General features: G+C 45.5%; 1 protein-coding gene across 5 annotated transcripts in view; it reads left to right on the top strand.

Moving 5' to 3' along the window:
- Window positions 1-25,040, top strand: part of LOC140735561 (zinc finger MIZ domain-containing protein 1-like) — a 241,122-nt gene that overhangs the window by 74,596 nt on the left and 141,486 nt on the right. Inside the window, exon 1 of one of the 5 annotated variants that reach the window (XM_073060784.1) lies at window positions 23,027-23,142. The exons of 3 other annotated variants lie outside the window; for them this stretch is intronic. The gene's annotated coding sequence lies outside the window, so the exon portion shown is untranslated. Of the gene's footprint in view, window positions 1-23,026; window positions 23,143-25,040 lie in introns of those variants that run through there. One more of the 5 variants, XM_073060794.1, reaches the window with a different exon arrangement.

Raw genomic sequence — 25,040 nt, 5'->3', positions numbered from 1 at the left:
TGACTGAAGGAGGAGAGAGGTGTACAGGATGATAAGAGGCATAGATCGAGTGGATAGGAGACTTCCCAAAGACGGAAATGACTAGTATGAGGAGAGTGTGGTTTTAAGGTGATGGAAGAAAGTATGGGGGGCATGTCAGAGGTAAGTTTTTGGCACAGAGTTGTGGGTGTGTAGAACACCCTGCCAGTGGTGGTGGTAGAGGCAGATACACTGGGGGCATTTAAGAAACTCTTAGACACATGGATGATAGATAAAAAGGGAGGGAAAAGTTAAATTAATCTTGGAGCAGGTTAAAAGGTTGGCACAACATCATGGGCTGAAAGGCCTGTACTGTGCTGTAATGTTCTGTGAAACCAGAACACTCAGAGGAAACCTTTGTGATAAGCACCGGGTGGACAGTGGTGGGAATCAAACCCCCATCAGTGATCACTGGCGCTATAAAGCGTTTGTGCTAACCACTATGCTACTGTGCCACCCAAGTGTGGTCAGTGCACTGTGAACTTTGCCCATTGACCTGCCACCCCAGCTGCTGAATGCAGATTCTAGCCCACTGATGCCCATGTGGAGTTTTTTTTATCTCAGCTGTGTGTGTCTGGAGTGGACTTGAGGATCTGCTGGGCTTATGAGAATAGAATTGCCTTCAAACAGCAGAAGCGAGCTTAGCGTACCTCCTGTACCTAATAAAGTGGCCACTGAGTGTATGTTCATGGTCTTCTGCTGTAGCCCATCCATTTCATGATTTGACATGTTGAGCATTCAGAGATGCTCTTCTGCACACCACTGTTGTAATGTGTGGCTATTTGAGCTACTGACACCTTCCTGTCAGCTTGAACCAGTCTGGCCATTCTCCTCTGACCCCTCTCATTAACGGGGTGTTTTCACCCACAGAAATGCTGCTCACTGGATGCCTTGTTTCTCGTGCCATTCTCTGTAATCTCTAGAGACTGTGCCTGAAAATCCCAGGAGTTCAACAGTTTGAGATACTCAAACCACCCCATCTAGCACCAACAATCATTCCACAGTCACTAAAATCACATTTCTTCCCCTGTTCTGATGTTTGGTTTGAACAACAACTGAACCTTTTGACCATGTCTGCGTGCTTGTGGGCACTGAGTTACTGTCACATGATTGGCTGATTAGATATTGCCTTAATGAGCAAGGTGTATGTAAAGTCACTGCCCAGAAGAAGGCAATGGCAAAGCACTTCTTTAGGAAACTTTGCCAAGAACATTCATGGTCATGGAAAAGACCATGACTGGCCATGTCTTGCGACAGAGCACATAACAAACGAATGAATGATCTAATAAAGTGGCCACTGAGTTTAGGTGTCAGGAAGTGTTGGCAGGACACTTAGCAGAAACAGAATTGGGCAGAGACTGTGTGGATTTATCAACAAAAAATCACGTTTGGCAAATTTGTTGGAATTCGTAGAGGAGGTAACTAACAAGACGTGGACTTTCGGAATGCAGTCAATAAGGTGGCTCATGGCTTTTGAAACACATTTGTAGTGTATGCAATATACTGGTGTGAATTGAGGAATGGTTCATGGAGAGGAATGTATTTATTTAGAGATGCAGCTCAGTTAACAGGCCCTTCTGGCCCAGTGAGCCTGCACTGCCCCATATTGAGGCCTATTAATCTACTTGGAATATTGGGAGTGGGGCACCCGGTGGAAACCCATGCAGCCAAGGGGAGAATGTACAGATGGCATAGAACCGAGCCTGGGTCATTAGTGCTGTAATAGTGTTAGGCTAACTGCAAGTGCTACCATGCTGTCCCAGGTAATTTTTTGGTCAGAATGTTGTGACTGGGGGGTGAGGGGAGAAGAGTGGCTGGGGCACGAGCCTACAGCAACGATTTAGAAGAGGGGTCAAGTAAGTTATAAACAAGTTTGCTGGGTAGCCGTGTGTTTTGTGCGGATGGGGAGATCTGGAACGTCTAGGGCTGCAGCAGATAGGGTTGACTGTAAACTGAATATCCACTTTGGTAGTAAAATTGCAATGTGTAGGAATCTTTAAGTGATGCAATATGTGAGACCTGGATGTCCTTGTACACAAGTCATTGAAAGTTAATTTTCAGCTATGGCAGACAATCAGTAAGGCCAATTGTATTATGGTTTTCGTTGAAAGGGTATTTGAGTACGAGAGTGGAGATATCTTGTTCCAAGTACGTAGAACCTTGGCGAGATAAATCTGGAATTTTGTGAACAACTTTGGTCTTCCTACCGACAGAAAGGATATACTTGCAGTTGAGGGTGCAGCGAAGGTTCACTAGATTGATGCCTTAAACTCTATTGATCTCATTGAACAAAACTATTAAGGTATGCTGGACAATGTGGGCATGGAGAAGATGGTTCCACCTGGTTACAGTATCAGACTAAGGGTTGGTAGGTTGGTCAGGATAGGAATGAGGAGAAACTTCTTCACCTCTGGGGTGGTCAATGTTTGGAATTCTGACTGAGAACATTGTGGAGGTTCAGGCACTGTCTGTATTCAAGACTGATTGGAGTTTCGGGTTCAGATATAATTTTTCACCTCAAAACGTACAGTGGCGTGTCATTTAACAACCAGTGCGCCCGAGGATGTACTGGGGGCAGTTCTCAAGTGTTGCCACATATTCTACCATCAATGTAGCATGTTTTGTTAACCTCCTTCAGTGTCCACTAAGCCACCAACAGACTGACCATGCCTTGTGCATTCTCATCTGAATCGTAGGTGACGAGCAACAATGGGAGCAGCCGCAATCCCTGAGGGAGTCCGGTAGGATTGAGGATATGGTATTTCACTTTAGTGCCTGTTTGTAAACCCACCTCCTGTGGTTGCAGCTAAAGTGGCAAAGGAGAAATTGAATCTTTTCCTAATGTATTGTGCAGAGTGATCCTGTTTCTTGGCAGCAGTGGTAAAATTATAATGTTTGGAAAGAGATGTTAGCTGGTGAGTTGGTTTTAATGTCACCATTGTTTGCTGTTTAGTGACCAATTTAGAATGTGATGTTTACCTGCATTTTCTCTGCAGCCGTTACACTTTATTCAGTTACTGTTTTACCTTGTTCTACCTCAATGCACCGTGTAATGATCTGTTCTGTATAAACGGAATGCAAGACAAGCTTTTCACTGTATCTCAGTACATGTGACAATAACACAACAATTCCAGTTTCATATTTCTCAAGCCTATCAGGACTAGAGTTGGAAAAGGAGCTTTGGAGTTCAGCTCCGACATGGTTCAGCACAACATTGTGGGCTGAATGGCCTGTTCCTGTGCTGTACTGTTCTGCGACATCATCTGTAAGGAGTTTGTATGTTCTTCCCCGTGACCGTGTGGGTTTACTCCAGGTGCTTCTGTTCCCTCCCACAGTCCAAAGATGTACCAGTTAGTAAGTTACTTGCTCGCTGTAAATTGTCCTGCGGTTAGGCTCGGACTAATATGGGGTTTGTTGCACAGCGCAGCTTGAAGGGCCTGCAGGGCCTGTTCTGTGTTGTATCTCACAATAAAGTAAAGGTCCACATCTTCAGGGATGGTTGTGTGACATTTCTGAGATTGAGATAAGCTTTATTTGTCATGTGTATCAAATCAGTGAGAATTGTGCCGAGCCGCCTGCAAGTGTCACCAGGTTTCCAGTGTGCTCGCAGCTCTCACGGTCACAGCGAGAATGGTAAACCCCTTTGTGGTGGGAATTGAACCCCGAACTTATGATGTTGCACTAACTGCAAAACTTCCTCTGTACCTGTTCCAACTTTGTTTCCTGTTATAAAGCGGTTGCTTGTCATCAGAGTGCTAATGAAGAGGGTAAGATTGCCAGTAAAGGTGGCTGTGACTTGTTGCCACAGCCAACTTTTGTGTTCCACGAACCAAGCGCTGCATCCTGTGGAGAAATCACGTGTTCAGAAATTTAAATCGTGAGCCCCAAGGCTTTGATTAGGTGCAAATCAAAGACACCGCCTCGGCTGTGAAGTGAAGATCTCAGTGCTGAGGCTCAGAGCAGAGTCTGTGTGATTTTTTTTTTGTCGAGGATTTCTCTCCCTGTGCCCAAGTGTGGCTTCTGCACACAAGCCGAGTGCTCTGACTCAGTGAGGCAGCACCCGTGGGTGGAGACGGAATTCCATCTGAGCTTTTGTACGTGCCATGGTGTCCATGGAAACCTCAACACCAAGCCACAATCCCTAACCAGTCGTTGGAGAAGTTAGGCCAGGAATACATGGGAAGCACTCCTCTAAATCCCGATCAACGACCAGTACCTGTAGGACATTACTGCGCGGTGCAGGCCTTTGGCCCGCAGTGTGCTAACCCTTTAACTTTAAGATCAATCCAACCCTTCCCTCCATTTTTCTCTCATCCATGTGCCCATCTAAGAGTGTCTTAAATGCTCCTAAAGTATCTGTCTCTTCCTGGCGGACATTTCACTGCAGTACCTACCCAGTATGCCTTTGTGAAATGCGTGTGCTTTACCCGGGTGCTCTAGTTTCTTCCTGCAGACCAGAGACACCTTGAAGAGTATTACTCTGTATAACTGATGCGCCACCGTGGCGCCCTTTCATTGTCACAGAGGGAACGTTTCCTTGGTTATATTTAAGGCAGAGATTGTTAGATTCTCGAATGGTAAGGAGGTTTAGTGTTACAGGGAGAAGGTGGACAGTCGGGGTTGGAAAAAGAAGCACTGAATGGTGTAATTCTTATCCTGTTTCTTCTGGCGATCACTGGCTACAAGATGCCCCTCCTGGGTTTGTAGCCACGGTATTCATGCAACTGGTCCAACTGAGTTTCTCATCACTGGTGACCCCCAGGTGTTTGCTGGTGGGGAACCTAGTGATGGTATTGCCACAGAATGTTGTAAAGGAATTTCACTTGCCATGACACCTAGAAATAGGGCATTGAGTCTGCCCTGCCGTTCCATCATGGCTGAGGGCTGATCTATTATCCATCTTGCCCCATTCTCCTGCCTTCTCTCCGTAACCTTTGTTTTTACAGCCTCTATATCAACCTCTGCTTTAGATATACCCTATCATTTGCCCTCCACAACCATCTGTGGCAATGGAGTTCCCAGATTCACCACCCTCTGGCTAAAGAAATTCCTCTTCACCTCTTTTCCAAAGGGATGGCTTTCTATTCTGAGGCTCGCTCACTATTGGAATCGTCCTGTCCATGTCCAGTCTATCCCGGCCTTTCAGGACCACTGGGGTTGTTGCTGGTAGTGATTGCTGTCTGCTGTGCAAGAGAGAGATCACGGATTAGACGCTATCTGTGTGGCAAGTCTGAAGGGGACGGCTTGCTCAGTTGAGATTGTCTAAGTCAGCCCAAATTTGAAATTGCACTGGGACCATCCTGAGCAGTGCTGGTAATGAAGATGATTTTATCCACTGGGATATGGAGCTACTCCTGACGATGTCTGTCTGTGAATTCTGTTGAGGTGATGCTGTGCTGCAGAACCTGATGTTTGCAATTTCCCACATGCACAAAGCTTCTCAACCAAACACCACCACACAGGAGCAACGTTCCCTCTAATTTGTAATGACCTCTGTGCGCAAAAATCTTGTGCTGTGCAATTTTTTTGCCCAGTGACAACAATGTGCACTCTGAATATTTTCTTTGACAAAAACAGTATGAAAAGGCAGTTCTAAAATATGCAGACAAATCATCGCAAACTCCACATTGTCAACACCGTCCACGTCAGAAACCAGAAAAGGAAATTTGATCATGAAATACACTTAACATGCCAACGAGGGAGAGGGTGACCATCTGCTGTGCGCAGTCTAAATTTCTGTGAGCGCTGGTAGCAGAAGATGTTTGTGCGCACACCTTAGAGGGAACATTGTACAGGAGTGAGAGGAAAAAGGACCATCGAACAGTACAGGCCCTTTGAACTAATCTTTTCATCTATTCCAAGGTCAATCTAACCCTTCCTTCCATTTATCTGATCTTAAAGTTTTTATAAATGCTCTACCATCATCCCTGGCACTCACCACTTTCTGTAATTAAAAATCTACCTCTGACATCTCTTTTACTCACCCCGCCCCATACTTTCCGCTAATCACCTTAAAATTGTACCCTCTTATATTAGCCATTTCCACCCTGGGGAGAAAGCTGCTGGCTGTCACAACAAAAGGCGTTAAGGAACTGCTTGGCACAGATGAGGATCTGAGTCATGGGGTGGTTCCAGAGGATGAATTCAGCCCATCAAGTCTGTGCTGAGAGCGCGTGTCAGACTCATTCTCCACATCCCTGCACTTCATTGTCTCTTGTGCCTCTCCAAGTCCTTGTTTAAAGACATGGAAAGCATCCTAACTGGCTGCATCACTGTCTGGTATTTGGGAGGGGCACTGCACAGGATTGAAATAAGCTGCAGAAAGTTGTAAACTCATGGTTTGGGGCTGCTTTGCTGCCTCAGGCCTGGACAGCTTGTAACCATTGAGGGAACAATGAATTCCAAATTGTATCAAGACATTTTACAAGAGAATTGTCAGGGGTAGCCGTCTGTGACCTGAAGCTTAGTAAAAGTTGGATGATGCAGCAAGACAATGTTCCGAAACACAAGAGTAAATCAACAACATAATGGTTTAAAAAGAAGACAATTTGTGTTTTGGAATGGCCAAGTCAGAGTCCAGACCTTAACCCAATTGAGAAGCTGTGGCATGACTTGAAGAGGGCTGTTCATACAAGGTATTCCAGAAATATTGATGAACTGAAACAGTTTTGTATGGAGGAATCTTCATCATTGTGCAATTCTGATCAACAGCTACAGGACACGTTTTGTGGAGGTTATTGCTGCTAAAGGAGGTTCTACCAGTTATTAGATACAAGGGTTGACATACTTTTTCCAGCCTGAACTGTGAATGATTAAACAGTGTGTTCAATAAAGACATGAAAAGTACAATTGTTAGTGTGTTATTAATTTTGGCAGATTGTATTTGTCTATTATTGTGACTTTGAAGATCAGACCACATTTTATGAGCAATTAATGCAGAGAAACAGGTAATTGCAAAGGGTTCACAAACAGTTTCTTGCAACTGGACCTTCTCCCACAGGTAGGTGACCTGCGCTTGGGGAGGCGGGGTGTGGACGTGTTCAGTGGAAGAGGTGAGTGGAGGGTGGGCGAGAGCCACTAACGCTCCCTCTGAAGCTTGAATTTGGATCTGGCGTCATTGGAGAATCCAATTAAGTAATTCACAGTCTCTGAAAGATGGTCCCAGACAGCCGGAGGTTTGTAAGTTAGCCAAGACCCTGGCAGGCTAGGGCTGATCAAAGTATTCCCTGCACTGATGGTTACTGTTACCAGTAATGCTGCCACATCTGTACCATTAGTGCAGAGGTTCGTTGGGTCCATCAACCTCTTGCTTCATAGTAAAGGTTTGGAACCCCTGCTTCGTGACAACAGAATAAACAGTAATTACATCTGGCAGTAAGCAGGGGAAACGTTTACATAGTCAGAAAAACTGAAAAAAATGTTACCGGCGGCATTACCTAATGTTTATACCATTGGAAATGTATCGTGGAATTTGTTGTCATGCTGCGGCAATACAGTGCCACACTCTAGGGGGCAACACATTTGCATAGCAGTTAGTGTAGTGCTAAAAGAAGTGCCAGCAACCTGGGTTTAATTGCTGCCACTGTCTGTAAGGAGTTTACGTTCTCCTTGTGACTGTGTGGATTTCCTCCAGGTGCTGCAGTTTCCTCCCGCAGTCCAAAGACGTATCAGTTAGTAGGATACTAGGTCACAAGGGTATAATTGGGTGATGCGGGCTCATTGGGTCAGGAGGGGCCTGTTGCCCTGCTGTATCTCTTAAAAATAAAAATTACTACGTTAGAAAAAGAAATGATAAGAAAAAAATATAGTGGTGAATCTGGAATTCACTGTGAAGGATGATAGGTTTTTGTTTTGAAAGGGCGTCAACCATTACGGGGCAAAGGCAGGTGAATGGTGTTGAGGATGATGATGAAATGACAGAGCAGACTCGATGGGCCAAATGGCCTAACTGCTCCTATGTCTTATGGCAGGGGCTTTCCATCCTGATGTCCATGGACCCCTTGCTTAATGGTCGATGGCTTGTAAAAGGTTAGGAACCTCTGTCTCTGGTCTTCAGCCAGTTTAAACATCAGATCCTTTCGTTCTTTCAACCCCAAGCCCCCCCTCCCACCCCCCGCCACCGTTTTCTCAGCTTAAAAAATACTTCCGGGTGATCAGGTGGTGAGCCAGCGTAGAAATGGCCGATGTGAGGTGGGGGGAATAGTTTTGAGGTGATTGGAAGGAAACTATAGTCGGGGTGTCAGAAGTAGTTTACACGGTGAATGCTGGGTGCTTGATACGTGCTGTCAAAGGGATTCTTATCCACGTGTATGATAGAAAAATGCAGGACTGTGTGGTAGGGAAGCATTGGATCAGGGGTTCCCAACCTGGGGTCCATGGACCCCATGGTTTATGGTAATGGGTTGCCCCTGATTTAAGTTGATCTTGGAGCAGGGTAAAAGGTTGGCACCACATTGTGGGCCGAAGGGACTGTGCTGTAATGTGTGTTCTATGTTCACCGTGCTGCGAGTAAGTCCTACTCGGTTTGAGCAAATCAGGGTGGTGCCAGCTCAGAGATATGTACTGAAAGGATCCACATCTTGACTGAGCGGAGGTGCAAAGATTAGAGATTCACTTCGGATAAATAATCAGCGAAAGATATTCCAAAATGTGTAATAATCCAGTGTTTAACTACCGGTAGTTCTTTAGTATAAATTGTGGACCGAATTTCAGAAAAGAATAAACACAGAGCATTGCACCATATCTTCAGTCCATCGTGTTGTGCTGAACTTTTAATCTACTCGAAGATCAATCTAACCCTTCCCTTTTCCATCTTTTGCCTGTTACACCTTGGGCGTTTAGGGCAGCAATGAAGGTCCTCCATCGCTGGCAGTGTTCAGGGCTTCCTTCATCGTGTCAGTAGCTTCCTTCTCAGTTTTCAGGAATACTGTCACGCTGGGATGTAGAAGGATTCTTCATTGCTGTTTCCATAACAGTTTTGTTTTACCAGTGAGTGTTGTTGGCCCCGAGCAGAACCCCCGAACCTGGAGAACTGGCGGACCATTCTTGGTCTGGCCTCTACCCTTTGATCTGTTTGGCATGGGTGACCCTACCAAGACCCTGAGCATAAAACCCTGTCTCCAGCCAGCATTGCACTCTGTGTTATTGAGGCATGCGAGCCTCCAAACTCTACAACAATATTGTGGTCCATTTGGAAGTTCTTCCCAGATGGCTCTCCGTTTTTCTACCACCAAGGTGCCCATCTAAGAACTGCTTAAATGCCTCTACCACCACCCCTGGCAGTGTGCTTCAAGCATCTATCCCTCTATTTGTAAAACAAAACCTGGGGAAATAGTCTCTGTCTCTCCACTCTATGCCTCTTATAATCTTGTATACTTAAAATTGTAATTATATCAATCACCTCCATGATGAAAATGGTTCTGAGTTCTCTGTGACTTCAAACCACGTCAGTTTGAAGGTTGTTACCAGTGTTTAGTTGCTGGGTTCCAGCATTAATTTCTCCTCACGCCCCCCCCGCCCCACCCACTTTCTCTATCTTTAATATGGAATCACTGCTCATCTTTCTCCCCCACCTGCTTCAATCAGTTTTGACCCCTGGACCTGCACTGATACACCCCCGGAAGTCAGATAATATGTGACTGTGAGCACAATACATTGTCCGTCCTTGAGGTGCTATGGCTTGGAGTTTCTGACTGATCTCTGGGAGGTACATTCCCTTAGAAAAGTACTCAACCCACAACCCTTTGTTCACATAGATGAGTACTACAACCAGGGATTTTGATCAATTTAACTGATTTTTTTTTACTATTGTGAATTGTAGGCTCTCCTTTCTCCCCCTCCCACCTCCCCAGTAAAGCCCCAAAACAGGCAAAATTGTAAAGTATGAAAAACTAAAAATCCAAAAACTGTAATGTTTGCAGTTCAAAAGTATTCACTCCCACTTTGCTTGGTACTTAGTTGAACTGGTTCTTGCGACTATTGAGTAGTCATTTCAGTTAGGTCTCTACTAGCTTTGCACAACGTGATGGAGCAAGATTTGCCCATTCCTCCTTGCAAAGTTGCTCAAACTGTGCCAGGTTAGTTGGGGAGAGGCAGTGGGCAGCAAACTCGAGGCTTTGACAGAGATGTTCAATCGGGTTTAAGGTCAGGAGTCTGTTGGGTCACTCAGGATGTAAATTTTCTTCATTTGAAGCCACTCCATGGTTGCTCTGGCAGTGTGCTTTGGGCTGTTAATCCTGCTGAAAGATGAACTTTCTCCCCAGTTTAAGCTTCCTGGCAGAGGCAAGCAGGTTTTTATCCAGGAACTCTCTGCATTTAGCATCTTTCATCTTCCCATCAAAGCGGAACAGATTTCCAGTCCCTGCTGCTGAAAAGCATCCCTGTAGCATGCTTCCTGCTCCAAACTTTACAGCAGGGATGGTGTTACCTTATTGATGTGCAGAACTAGATCTACATTGAGGCCAAAAAAGCTCCACTTTGGTCTCATCCAACATCAGGACCACCTTCTACATCATTACAATATCTTCTAAGTGACACTTTGCAAAGTCTTTACGAGCAAGGATATGCCTTCTTTTACCCAGGGCTTCTTCCTTGCCACTCTTCCATAAATACTCTTTTTGTGCAAGGCCTTGGAGATTGTGTAGCCATGAATTTGATGCCGGAAAGCAGAACTCTTCCTTTCCAGTCCTGATGAAGGACCTCGGGCCCAGAACGTCAACTGTTCGTTCCCCTCCATCGATGCTGCCTGACTTGCCGAGTTTCTCCAGCATTTTGAGAGAGTGGAGTCTTTTTTTTTTGGCTGTGTCAGTCAAGAGAGTGAAAAGTGACCATCCACCTCCCTGATTTTAGTCGATGAGATAATTGGGAGGTTGAAAGGTGTTGGGTCGTAATCCAGACATCGCAAAGTTAAGTTCAGTGTTTTGTTGTACGTGTGATAAATAAATGATTCTGAATCCTGATCTGATCTGAACTTTCTTTGAGGCTGTTACATGTCATTTTGTATTCTGTTATTGACCATAAGACCCTGATTTAACCACTAATCTAATGCCGGGAGGATTTACAATGACTGGTTAATCACTAACCTGTATGTCTTTGGAAACCAGAGCACCAGAGAAAATCAGTGCATTCCACAGGGCGGATGTACTGGCTCGTACAGAGAAAGCCAGCATTGAACTCTGAACTCCGCCCCTAGCTGTAATGATGTTGTGCTAAACGCTATGCTACCTGTAGTTGAGGGACTTTGACCAAGGTTTTGAGCAAATTTTATTTTTTATTTTCATATTTAGATATGTAGCATAGTAATAGGCCCCACTGGCCCAACGAGCCTGCGCTACCCAATTACACCCACGTGGCCAATTAACCTACTAACCCGCACGGCTTTGGAATGTGGGAGGAAATCAGAGCAGCAGCCTCCCCATATGGTGCAAATCAAAAAAAGTGCAGATGTTGTAAACCTGCCTGAACCTAAAATTGCTGAGAGCATTCACATTCAGATTTATTTATCCCATGTACATGTCATCATACAGTGAAATGGGTCATTGGCCTTCACCACTAAGGGCCTGCCTGCGGCAGCCCACGAGTGTCGCTACACGCACTGGCGTCAACACAACATGCCCGCAAAGCTCAGCAGAACAACGCTAGTGGCAGCAACACCAATGACAGCAAAACAGCCCCCCCCCCCCCCTTTCCTCCCTTCCCAACACACAGAAAATCCTCCAACTTCAGGACAAGCCTCTGGGCCTGCAGTCCCCTGGCCTTGACATCCAGTCTTTCAGTTGACCATCATGCCTCAATCTATGCAATCAACCCCTGGACTAGCCTATAACAGGACTTCAAACTCCCAGACTGACTGACCTTCTCGCTCACGCAGACATCCGATCCCCAAGACCCACCAATCTGGGACACTGATATCCTTGGTTGTCCTTCATCCGCTGCCCCGTTCACATCGTTGATCTCAGAGCTGTGAAGCAGAGGCCTAGATTACGAATGTCCATCATCACCCTTTGTGTGTGGAGCGGAAGCCTGGCCTCCAACTCCACATCGCTCAGTCAACAGTTGTGAAGAGAGGAAAGCGGAGTTAACGTTTCTCTTTGAAGAGCCTTTGTCAGAACCGGGAAAGAGAGGAAAAGCACTTTAAAAAAAAATGAATGCTGACTTCCCATCCCTTGTCCATTGCCAGTTTTCACGTGCAGTCCCTGCGTGTTGTACCTGGCCGTGCTGCTTGGCTGCCTTGCGGTTTGATTTGGGTGACACGATACTGGGGTAATGACAAACTCCATTAACCCAGCTTAATGCAGCACATAGTTTAACCTGCTTTCAACTGGTTTCAGGTATTTCATGCATTCTGTGTATTAGCTAGCCACAGAGGCACATGGAGAGGGATGGACACAAACAAAAAATAGTCACTGTTTTGAACTTCATTGAAGGGTCTTGACCTGAAACATCAACTGCTATTCCTCTCCATAGATGCTCCTTCACCTGCTGAATTCCTGCAGCATCTTGTGTGTGTGTGTGTGTGTGTGTGTGTCTCTCTCTCTTATGATTTCTGGCATTTGTCAATTCTCTCAATGTCGTACCTGGTTTAGATTGCAATGTAGTAGAAGTTTTTTGCCCTTACCACATGCATACATGCCTGCAACTTGGCTTTGTGATTTAAAAAAAAGACAAAATGTGGACTTCCAGTGAGGCACAAGGCAAGACGGCAGCACAGCACTGAGCGCTGACGTATAACCCTCCTTTTTCACGTTCTTTTGGGCTCATAGATGGTCTTAATACAAGTTTGAGTTGGAGAAAGATCTAACTAAAGACATGACCTCAAAAAAAAGATCCAAATTCAACCAAGAAACAAGATACCAGCAGATGACACCAAGCTAGCGATTCATCCAAAGAAATAGTTATACTAATTAAGCAAACAATGGCAACAGAGATGGAATTGCTGCAAGAAACAGTAGCCCACATGCTAAAGGAGTCGCTGGAAAAGGCTCTCGACCCCATACAGAAGCTTATGGCAGAGAATGGCAACATTCTCCGGTCGTTAAAGGAGCAAGCGGACATTCATGCTAAAAAAAACTTAGCACAGTCTTCAACAAAATAGACAACATTCAGGTTAGCTAACACAAAGTACACTGCCGATGCTGTGGTCAAATTAAGACATACAAAAAAGCTGGATGAACTCAGCAGGTCGGGCAGCATCCGTTGAAATGAGCAGTCAATGGATGCTGCCCGACCTGTTGAGTTCATCCAGCTTTTTTGTATGTCTTGATTCAGGTTAGCTTATGCAAGAATGAGAAAGATACTAGCTCCTGTCTCGCGGAGGTGACTAAGATACGGAAGAAGCTAAACAACTTGGAGGATAGATCCAGAAGAAACAATGTGCGCTAGTAAACTTACCGACAGGCGCTGAGAGCGACGATCCGAGAGGCTACCTCCAGGAGATGCTGCCTAATTGGATTCCAGTGCTCAAGAACTCCCACAGCATTCCAAGATCGAGAGAGCACACAGGAGCTTTTCCACCAACACCTCAAGACCGTGGACCATGGTCTTTAGGCTTCTACAGTACACCGACCGGCAGGCTATCCTGGAGGGGGCGAGGAAAGCCAAACCTACTCTCCCTGACGGCACCCAGCTGCAGTTCTTCGCCGACTACAGCCCTGGCACGATGCAGGAACGGCAGGGATACAAGGAGATCTGTGCTAAACTCTGACAGGGGATCGACTTGTTCCTCATGTACCCGGCGATTTTGAGAGTGAATATCAAGGGCATGAAGATGTCGTTTAACTCGGCAGAGGAAGCGAAAGAAGCCCTGAAATCATCGGTGCTGGGAGATATGGAAGAAGACCCTGGGCAAAGTCCACACGCCCCTCAGGAGGAGATGGAACTGCATTAAGAGCTGGGACCAGCCTGTATGCGCAATCTAACAGGCACGGGCAAATTAACGTCCTAGATGTGAGGTTTTCTGGTTGTTCTTTTATTGGAAAGTCATTCGATGCACATTTGTATTTAGTTAATTAAGGGGCCAGTATGTTTCTGAGTATTGCAGGTCAGAGTTATAAGGCAGTGGCTCAGTTAACTTGTTAGTACAGGGATAACATGGTAATGTGATATAAATCTGCCTAGAATATACCTTTTCTCTTGTACTCTAAGGTGATATTCAACACACCCAAATGTCATACCTCATCAAGAATGAAGCTGAAAACAGCAGAGTGTTTTCTCTAGTTGTACATGTTCATTTCGGGTTATGTCTCCAGTGGACTTGTTTACGTTCCTGGGCACCAGATAAGACGTTACTGGCATCATCGCTAAGCGACGGTCTCCCGCAAGAGAGCTATTGCAGTCTTGATTATGTGGTATACTATATTTGAGTCAGGAATGGTTTTAATTATATAGGTTAAATGGTTTGACCAGGTTTTTTTTTCTTGTCTCTTTGATATGATTGTCTATGAGAATTGCTTTGCCTTTCTAATTTGTTGGTGTTGGGAGGGGGGGGGGGCCGTTAATGTTCAGTGTCTGACATTGCTAAGTGACACAGATGTTACAAAGTAAAGGGTTAAATGGGAGGGGTGGCAGGAAGGGGGTAACTCAGGGCTCCACCACCAACTTACAACAACAGATCCAGGGGAAGATGAGCAACACAGACAAATTAGAAAATCTTACTATTGTACCATTTAATGTTAGAGGATTAAACTCTCCCTACAAGTGTTCAAAGGCTTTAGATTTCTTACGTGGAAAGAAAATAGGTATCGCGCTGTTACAGGAAACCCATCTTAAACCTAATGACATTCCCAGGGTTCAAAACCGCTTTTATAAACCCGTTGTGGCATCTAACTTAAATGATTTTCAGTTAAGATAGGAATGCTCTGTCTGTGTATGCACTACTACTCAGTTGGTGGGGGGGGGGGGGGGAAGAGAGGGGTGGAAAAGGGGGAGGGGTGGGGATGAGGGTTGGGGGGTGGCTGGGTTAAGCAGTCAAAGTGTAATCGGCAACTGAATGTAATTTGTTGGTGTTGCAATAAAAATTAGTGATTTAAAAAAAACCAGACAAAATGCTAAAGAAACGTCAAGGTTGCTGCCCGATAGGCCACAAGGCGAGGAGAGGGATAACAATGTGTAAGAGAATGGTCATTGTCTTTTCCCCAGGGTTGGGGGAGTCCAGAGGGCACAGATACAAGGTAAGAGGAGAGAAATTAAGAGCCCTGAGAGGTAACCTCTTTACTCGGAGAGTTCAGAGTGCCAGAAAAGAGCATGTGGTTGAGGAGGGTCCAGAGGCATTTGCGTCTGTATATGGAGAGGAGGGGCTAGGAAGGGTATGGACTGCATGCAGCCCTCCTGCCTGGGTAGTCTACAACCAGATGGTGTAATCAGTGAATCCTCCACAATTTCAGGTGGACTGCTCCCCTCTGTCGCCTTTCTCGAGCTGACCAGTTCCTCCTGCGCCCACCCCACCCTACCTCCTCTTAAACCCTGTTTCTTTCCGCACCCCCCCCCCCCCCCCACCCTCGTCCCCATCACCTCACAGCCTCGGTTGCTATTTGCACTCTTCCCTCTGCCACCTGCCTATCACCACCTCCTCACCTGGATGCATTGCTCTGCCATCTCTTGTTCCACCCCTTTTCCCTCCCCCCACCTATCTATATAGGCTACCCGCTATCCTTTTCTTTCGGCCAAATGAAGGGTCTCTGCAGATCAGTAAACACAAGAGCTTCTGCAGATGCTCGAAGCTTTGAGCAGTGTGCACACACACACGAAGCACTGGCTACGGAGAGGATTGAGTTGACTGCTTATTCCCCTCCGTGGATCCTGCCTGTCTTGTGGAGATCCTGAAGGGGCGCTTCTATCCCACTGTTTTAAAGCTATTGTATGCCCTAGTTTGATAATGTGGATTTAACCTCATGGAATTCCTCTGGGATTTCCTATCCCAGTTTCCTATTTCGTTCCAAAGATGTACAGGTTAGGGTCAGCATGCAGGTTGGTGCCAGAAGTGTGGTGACACCTACAGGCTGCTCCTAGTGGGACAGAAGCTGTCCTTGAGCCTGGTGGTACATGCTTTCTGGCTTTTGTATCGTCTGCCTGATGGAAGAGGGGAGAGGAATGGACGTCCTGGGGGTGACTGGAGTCTTTGATTATGTTGGCTGGTTTGCCAAGGTAGCAAGATATGGATTGGGTTTGGAAAGTGGTGATCTTTAGGGCTGTGGACCTAAAGTTGGAAGGTGGGATCTGATTGGGTGGCAGGGTTGGACGATGGGATTCGATTGGGTGGCAGGGTTGGACGGTGGGATTCGATTGGGTGGCAGGGTTGGACGGTGGGATTCGATTGGGTGGCAGGGTTGGACGGTGGGATTCGATTGGGTGGCAGGGTTGGACGGTGGGATTCGATTGGGTGGCAGGGTTGGACGGTGGGATTCGATTGGGTGGCAGGGTCGAGATACAGTGCCAATATCATGGTGGATTTAATTTGGCTTTTTTTTACACTGATCAATAGAAAAAGACTCTATAGTGTCAAAGTGAAAGATCTCTACAAAGTGATCTAAATTGCAAACATAAAACTCAAAATAATTGATTGCTAAGGTATTCACCCCCTTTAATATGACACACCAAATCATCACTGGTGCACCCAATTGGTTTCAGAAGTCACAGAATTAGTTAAATGGAGATCACCTGTGTGCAGTCAAGGTTTTTCAGTTGATTGTAGTAAAAATACACCTTTATCGGGAAGGTCCAACAAAGAATACTCCAAGCAACTCTGTGAAAAAGTTGCTGAAAAGCACAAGTCAAGTGATGGATACAAGAAAACTTCCAAGTCACTGAATATCCCTTGGAGTACAGTTAAGTCAGTCACCAGGAAATGAAAAGAATATAGCACAACTGTAAAACTGTAAAAGAGCAGGCCATTCTCAAAAGCTGGGTGACAGTGCAAGAAGGGGACTAGTGAGGGAGGCCACCAAGAGACCCAAGGGAGAGACTGCACATACCATTGTTGCCCAGTTGCATCACCAGTTGCAGCTTTGTGGGAGTGCGGCAAAGAGAAAGCCTCTGTTGAAAACAACTCGGCATAAAATCTTGGCCAGAAGGCATGTGGGAGACTGAAGTCAGCTGGAAGAAGGTTCTATGGTCTGATGAAACTAAAATTGAGTTTTTTGGCCACCAGATTAAATGCTATGCCCATGGAAGGTTTGTGAAGGTAGAAGGTAAAGTGAGTGCAGCAAAATGCAGGGAAATCCTGGAGAACCTGATGCAGTCTGCAAGAGAACTGTGACTTGGGAGAAGATTTTGTTTTCTAGTAAGACAATGACCCCAAGCATAAGGCCAAAGCTACACAGGAATGGCTTAAAAACAACAAAGGTAATGTCCTGGAGTGGCCATGTCAGAGCCCAGACCTCAATTCAATTGAGAATTTATGGCTGGACTTAAAGGGCTGTCCACTCACGATCTCCATGCAAACTGACAGAGCTTGAGCAGTGTTGTAAGGAAGAATGGGGAAAAATTGCAGTGTCCAGATGTGCAAAGCTGATAGAGACCGATCCACAGAGACTCAAGGCTGTAATTGCTGCCAAAAGTGCTTCTACTAAATATTGACTTGAAGGTGGTGATAATTATGCAATCAATTATTTAGTGTTTAATAATTGTAATGAATTTAGACCAATTTGTAGAAACTTCACTTTGACGAGTCTTTTCTGTTGATCAGTGTCAAAAAAGCCAAATTCCCTCACTAGCCTGCAGGTCACCCTTGGGCAAAGTGTAGCACCTGCTTAGCCCCCTGATCAGGGTCAGGTGAAGCCGTGGGAGCAGGTGGTGGACGGTCGTACGAGCAGCTGGTGCACATCACAAGTCCTGGTTATGTGACCACTGATGTCAGGCAGACAATCTCTGAAGAGTATTGATAATGGCTGGGGTCACTTGTCTTGTAAAGACACTGCCCAGAAGAAGGGAATGGCATACCACTTATGTACAAAATTTTGCTATGAACTATCATGGTCATGGAAAGACCATGATCACCCACGTCATACGACACGGCACATGGTACACGGAGCTCAGAAAAATAGCGGGCTATGGGTAACCCTAGGTAATTTCTAAGGTAAAGATGTGTTTGGCACAGCTCTTTAACTGACAGACATACAATGGGCCAAATGGCCTCTGTTGTACTCTTGAATTCTGGACAATCTGGAGACCAGTCGGAGAAGCTACCGGTATGTGAACTTCATGTGTGTAACATAGAGACAAACCCGGATGCAAATCCTGTGTTCCTTGAATCTGTGATGGTGAAAGCTTCAGGATTTATTTGCCAAATATCACAAGATTCAACTGCAAAAAATTGGGAATGTGGATTGAAATTCTGGGACTTCCAGGATCCCTGTGAAGCTTGTGGATAATAGGCTACCGTGAAAGTTCCCTCCAAAACCTGTTGTGAAATCTTGGTGGTGTTGAGTATGCACTGTGCATCTTGCGCAGGGCAAAATGGTTCTAACCCAGACCACCCACGAGTATGTACTTGAATGGCAATAATTTGCTATTTTAAAAACACTTTCTGGCACAATAACAAGTCCCAAAGTACTGTAAGTGTTGTCAGCTGAAAATTGTCATCAGGTCAGGCAGAGGGAGATTAAAATGGGCGGGAGGAAAGGTTTCAGAGAGCTAATTGTGTTTAGCAATTACAGCATTTACCTCTGTTTGTGTTGTGTTAATCTCCCCCAACAAACCTGATTAACCCTAATCACAGGACATTGTATGCTGCCCAATTAACCTACCTGGGGGGGAGGACATACAGAGAGTCCTTACAGAACGGTGGGTGGAATTGAACTCTAAACACTGGGAAGCAACAAGCACTACAGCGCCGTGTTAGTAGCCAGTACACCCGAAGATGTGCTGGGGGCAGCCCTGAAGGAGGCAGTCCAGATGTGGGTAAGTGTGGTGTGTTTGGGCTGGCATGGGTGTGATGGGTGGAAGGGCCATTTCCCGCCCTCTATGACTCTGAGGTCGGCTGTTTGTCCTGCGGTAGTGAAGCAGGGAGCTGTATTTTCTTCTCATTAATAATTAACTTCGCCAGGGATAATCAAGTTTGCATGTGATACAATGAGGTAACAGGACTGAACATAATCACAGAATGTTCACAGCACTGGAGGAGGCCAGTCAGCCCATCGAGTCCATACTTGCTCTCTGTAAGAGCATCTCAGCCAAGAACCCTGCAACACTTTGCATTAACGTCCTTGTCCTGCTTTCTTCTGACCGTGACAATGGAATCTGCCGGCACAGCTACCCCACAGTGTGTTCTTGACCCCTGCAACTTGCTGCCCTTCATTAAAAACAAGGAAAGATTCCTCCTTTTTCCAGTCGCCTTCATATGCTAATGTTGGGCTGAATGGCTTTTAATGTTATTGTTAGTGAGGATGCAGCATTAAAGTGCGAGGTCTGCTTTTCCTGATGCACGCTCATGTGTTAAATGTGGTTGGACGCGCAGGCGCTGTTTCGTGTTTGACATTGTTGGGTGCGCGGTTGCCGTCGCGCCTTTGGTGCTTTTGGGTGTGAGGTTACCGTCCCATGTCTGATGTGGTTGGGTCCGGCGTGATCCCGTGTCTAATCCGCTTGCACTGTGGTCACGGCCCCACACGGTCTTTTTACAGAGAGTGGTGCGAGAAACACAGTCCCTCCAGTGAGCTGCAAAAACACCTTGTTAATGAGAACGGTCAGACTGGTTCAAGCTGACGGGAAGGACTGCGTGTTACAATAGTGGTCTGCGGAAGAGCATCTCTGAAAGCACAGCGTGTTGAACCTTGAAGTGGATGGGCGGCAGCAGCACCAAGAACATGCCCTCTGTGACCACTTCTCTAGGTACAGGAGGTCCCTGGTAAAGTGTGACTGATTGTATAGTGAGGGCCTGATCATCAAGCATTTCACACCAGATGAGTACTTGAGTGCCTCTGAGAGATGCAGGTGGCAGGTTTGACGCAGACCTTCCTTTGTGCATTTAGAGTGTTACACTTGAGGAGAAATGATACAGTGGATGGATCTGTGTTTGGTTTGCCAGAATCAATGTTTTCTTTTGAGACCACAAGCAAATCTCATTGGGTGCCAAAGTAATTGGTCTGTTCTGAGTGCATCTCATTGATGGAGTTGTTTTCAGTCGAGTTCTCAGTTATTCCCATTAGACATCCTCTGAAGGAGTCCAGATTTCTTTGCATGTTGTTCTGGCTGCTTGCCAGACAGAAGAATCATAAATACACTTATCTTCTATGTACCGTACCTAATCCCCAATCCTGCAGCCAAAAGCTGGTGAATCTGTGGAATTCATTGCCACTGATGGCTGTGGAGGCCAAGTCATTTGGTATATTGGAAGCGGAGGTTGATTAGTATGGGTGACAGAGATTATGGGGAGAAGGCAGTAGAATGCGATTGAGAGAGGTAATAAATCAGACATTGAATGGAGGAGCAGTGTCGATGGGCTGAATGGCTCAATTGTTTTACAGTCTTATAGTCAATCCAAGACTTGGCACTTATCCATATCAGTGTTAATTTAAATTTAGGTAGATTTTTAAAAAGATCTTTTTAAAAGAAAAGTTTTGTGGTTTGGTGGGGGTGGAGATTGTGTATCTGGGGGAACCAACTCAGTACCTAAACTTCAACACCAAATGATTGTGCATGCTCCAGTCCAGTGAGCTGTCAGTCAGCTTTAATAGATTTGATTGGTGATGAGGAAGGCAGGTGCAAATGTTAGTATTCTTTTTGAGAGGACAAGAATATAAAGCTGAGTTTTTTTTATACAAGAGATTGGGCAGACAGCATTTGGAGTAGTGTGTGAGCAGATTTGGGCCCCATAAAGAAGAAAGGATGTACTGGCATTGTGTGTGTGTGTGGGGGGGGGGTGTCCAGAGGAGGTCCACGAGAATGATTCCGGGAATGAAAGGGTTAATGTATGAGGAGCATCTGATGACTCTGTGTCTGCACTCACTGGAGTTTAGAAGAATGGGTGGGTGGAGATCTTGTTGAAACCTTTTGAAAGGACTAGATAGAGTGGATGTCAAGAGGATGTTAACAATTGTGTGAGAGTCTCGAACCAGACTGCACAGCCTTCCTACAAAGGTAAGGAACTTCTTTTAGTCAGAGAATGGTGAACCTGTGGAATTCTTTACTACAGCTGTCAAGGCCAAGTCACTGGATATATTGTAAATGGGGGTTGATATAGGTTCCTGATTAATTAGGGTGTTAGAGGTTCTGGGTGGGGAAAAGACAGAACGGGGTCGAGAGGGATAATAATTCAGCTGTAATAGAATGATGGGCTAGATGGCCAATTTTGCTCCCGTCTCTTATGGATTTCAAACATCTCCAAACATTGCAGACTCCATTGGCCCGCAGTCAGCATGGTTACCTCTCGGCCAGATGCCTTCTATAGCTTGCTGTTCATCAGGACTGCTGCTTTATGTGCTTGCTCTGTAAACTGAAGGTCAAAGTTGAGTTTATTGTTTATATGCACAAGTACATTCTGCCTAGGGCCAATGGAGAAACTCCCAACAGGCATGTAGCACGTAAGCATTCAGGTGGTATGGTAACATCGGAGTTTGTGCGATCATTTACATCGGCAGCATCACCGATAGGGGTTTGTTTCCCACCACGGTCTATGAGGAGTTTGCACGTTCTCCCCGTGACCACATGGGTTTCCTCCAGGTACCCTCATTTCCTCACGTATTCCAAAGAAGTACAGGTTAGGGTTTGTTGTGACTGTGAACAAAGTCACCAGAGAGACACTGAAACTGGTGATATAGAAGTCCTTATTCAGCAAAACAAGCAAGAATCACACTGGGGACACTCTTGGAAGAGGTTCATGATGTACATCACATTTTCATACTCAATGGTAACTCGATCCGGTTTCAATAGTTGTTTACTTCAATACTTTGGGTTGACAATGCTTCCTTTGAGCTGCATATAATTTCCAAACGCCGACACCTTCACATCAACACTCCAGATATCTGAGATTGACTGTTAATCCACTTTGGTGGCAAGAGCAGGAAGGCAGATTACTATCTAAATGGAGTCAAGTTAGGAAAAGGGGAAGTACAACGAGATCTAGGTGTTCTTGTACATCAGTCAATGAAAGCAAGCATGCAGGTACAGCAGGCAGTGAAGAAAGCTGATGGCATGCTGGCTTTTATAACAAGAGGAATTGAGTATAGGAGTAAAGAGGTCCTTCTGCAGCTGTACAGGGCCCTGGTGAGACCCCACCTGGAGTATTGTGTGCAGTTTTGGTCTCCAAATTTGAGGAAGGACATTCTTGCTATTGAGGGAGTGCAGCGTAGGTTCACAAGGTTAATTCCCGGAATGACGGGACTGTCATATGTTGAAAGGTTGGAGCGACTGGGCTTGTATACACTGGAATTTAGAAGGATGAGAGGGGATCTGATTGAAACATATAAGATTATTAAGGGATTGGACACACTGGAGGCAGGAAGCATGTTCCCGTTGATGGGTGAGTCCAGAACTAGAGGCCACAGTTTAAGAATAAGGGGTAGGCCATTTAGAACAGAGATGCGGAAAAACTTTTTCACCCAGAGAGTGTTGGATATGTGGAATGCTCTGCCCCAGATGGCAGTGGAGGCCAAGTCTCTGGATGCATTCAAGAGAGAGTTAGATAGAGCTCTTATAGCGGGGTCAAGGGATATAGGGAGAGGGCAGGAACGGGGTACTGATTGTGTATGATCAGCCATGATCACAGTGAATGGCGGTGCTGGCTAGAAGGGCCGAATGGCCTACTCCTGCACCTACTGTCTGTTGTCTATTGTTAATCACTGCTGTCTCTGAGTTGCATTCACGCATATACAGACGTCACAGGCCACAGGGTTTATTGCATTCATCTGAGGTCATTGGGTGTTCCCTGGTTTGCAGTCGATCTCGGTCTGCAGCTCCATGAAGACCAGTGTTCTGAGCTGCGTTTTAAATTCAGTCTACAATCCACAGATTCAGATCTGAATGTGTCCTGCCGAAGGGTCTCGGTCCAAAACATCAACTGTACTTTTTTTCCATAGATGTTGCCTGGCCTGCTGAGTTCCTCCAGCATTTTGTATGTTGCTTCAAATCTGAAGACTGGTTGCCATTGAAATTAATATTTACTAAATTCCACAACTCTAGAATATGCCCGAACAGGTTAGTGAGCTGTGGGCGTGGAAGCATGGCGACACTTGTGGGCTGCCCCCAGCCCACTCTCTGACTTTGTTGGTTGAGTTTGCAAATGATGGGTTTCACTGCATGTTTTGATGTACATGTGAACAAACAAAGCTAATCTTTATTAATCTTTGAAACTGTGTTCACAAGAAAAACTTGAATCATAAATTATAACACCATATAACATATAACAATCACAGCACGGAAACAGGCCATCTCGGCCCTCCTAGTCCGTGCCGAACTCTTAATCTCACCTAGTCCCACCTACCCGCACTCAGCCCATAACCCTCCACTCCTTTCCTGTCCATATACCTATCCAATTTTACCTTAAATGACACAACTGAACTGGCCTCTACTACTTCTACAGGAAGCTCATTCCACACAGCTATCACTCTCTGAGTAAAGAAATACCCCCTCGTGTTTCCCTTAAACTTTTGCCCCCTAACTCTCAAATCATGTCCTCTCGTTTGAATAATCATGTCCTCTCGTTTGAAATATTATGCTAAATATTTACAAGAAAGAACACAATTCGAACAGAAAAAGTGCAAACTGGTCAAAGTCACTGCTTGGAGTGGAATTTTATGAAGTTGATCTTGATCCAGGTGTTCTGGAGAGCTGAGTATTGGAAGGCAGGAGGACTTGGTCGGGGCTTTGTGCTTTATTAACCAGGGCTGTTTAGAAACAGTACCTTTGTTGTGTGAAGGTGGAGTGGAGGTAAGATTTAAGATCTTTTAAGATCACCTTTATTTGTCACGCGTAGATTGAAACTTAAGAGTGAAATGTACCATTTTGCATCAATGATCAATGCGGTCCGAGGATGTGCTGGTGGCAGCCCGCAAAAGTATCGCCGTGCTTCTGGCACCAAAATAGCATGCCCACAAGTTAATAACCCTAACCCGTATGTCTTTGAAACGGGAAGCACCTAGAGGAAACCAACATGGCCTCGGGATGAACCTAGTTGCTCCTTACGGACAATGGTGGGAATTAAACCCTGATCAGTGATTGCTGGTGCTGTAGACCAATTGCTGTAATTGCTACACTACCATGCCGCCCTTTTGCCTATTCAGTGATGTCCCAGTACAACCACTGCTGTGAGTTTCACCACAGTAATAAACAAAAACAAGTGCTAATTATTGAAATGCAGTGGGACAGTTTCACAGAGTTGCTGAATAGTCACAGCACAAGGCTGTTCTGCCCGTCGTATTAATAGTGTAACATTTCGCCCTTCGTTATTGACGTGAGAGTGCAGGTGATGAATCTGAAGCAACACACAGGTTAAAAGTTGGTAAATGGGTTTATTACCATCACATATCTGTGGAAAAACCTCTATTTTACAACCTGTCCATACAGTTCACTTCATCGCATCAGTGCATGGAGTTAGTATGAGGGAAAACCATAACAGAATGACTAAACTAGAATTAGGCCATTTGGTCCATCAAGTCTGCCTCTGTCACTCCATCATGGCTGATTTATTATCCCCCCCAACCCATTTTTCTGTCTTTTCTCTGTAACCTTTGACGCCCTGACTAATCAAAAACCTGTCAACTTCCACTTTAAATATACGCAATGATTTGGCCTCCACAGCCATCTGTAGCTCTAAATTCTACAGATTCACTGCCCTGTGGCCAAAGAAATTCCCCCTCATTTCTTATCTAAAGGGACTTCCTTCTATTCTGAGGCTGTGCCCTCTGGTCCTGGACTCTTTCGCCCTAATGCAGCCATCCTCGCCACGTCTAATCTATCCAGGCCTTTCAATATTCAATAGGTTCAATGAGATCTGTTATCATTGTTCTAAACTACATTGAGTACAGGCCCAGAGGCATCAAATAGTCTGTTAATCCTTTCATCTCCGGGATCATTCGCGTAAATCTCCTCTGGAT

This window comes from Hemitrygon akajei, chromosome 1 (genome assembly GCF_048418815.1).
Source record: "Hemitrygon akajei chromosome 1, sHemAka1.3, whole genome shotgun sequence".
Taxonomy (NCBI): domain Eukaryota; kingdom Metazoa; phylum Chordata; class Chondrichthyes; order Myliobatiformes; family Dasyatidae; genus Hemitrygon; species Hemitrygon akajei.
This window is presented reverse-complemented; position numbering and strand designations above follow the sequence as displayed.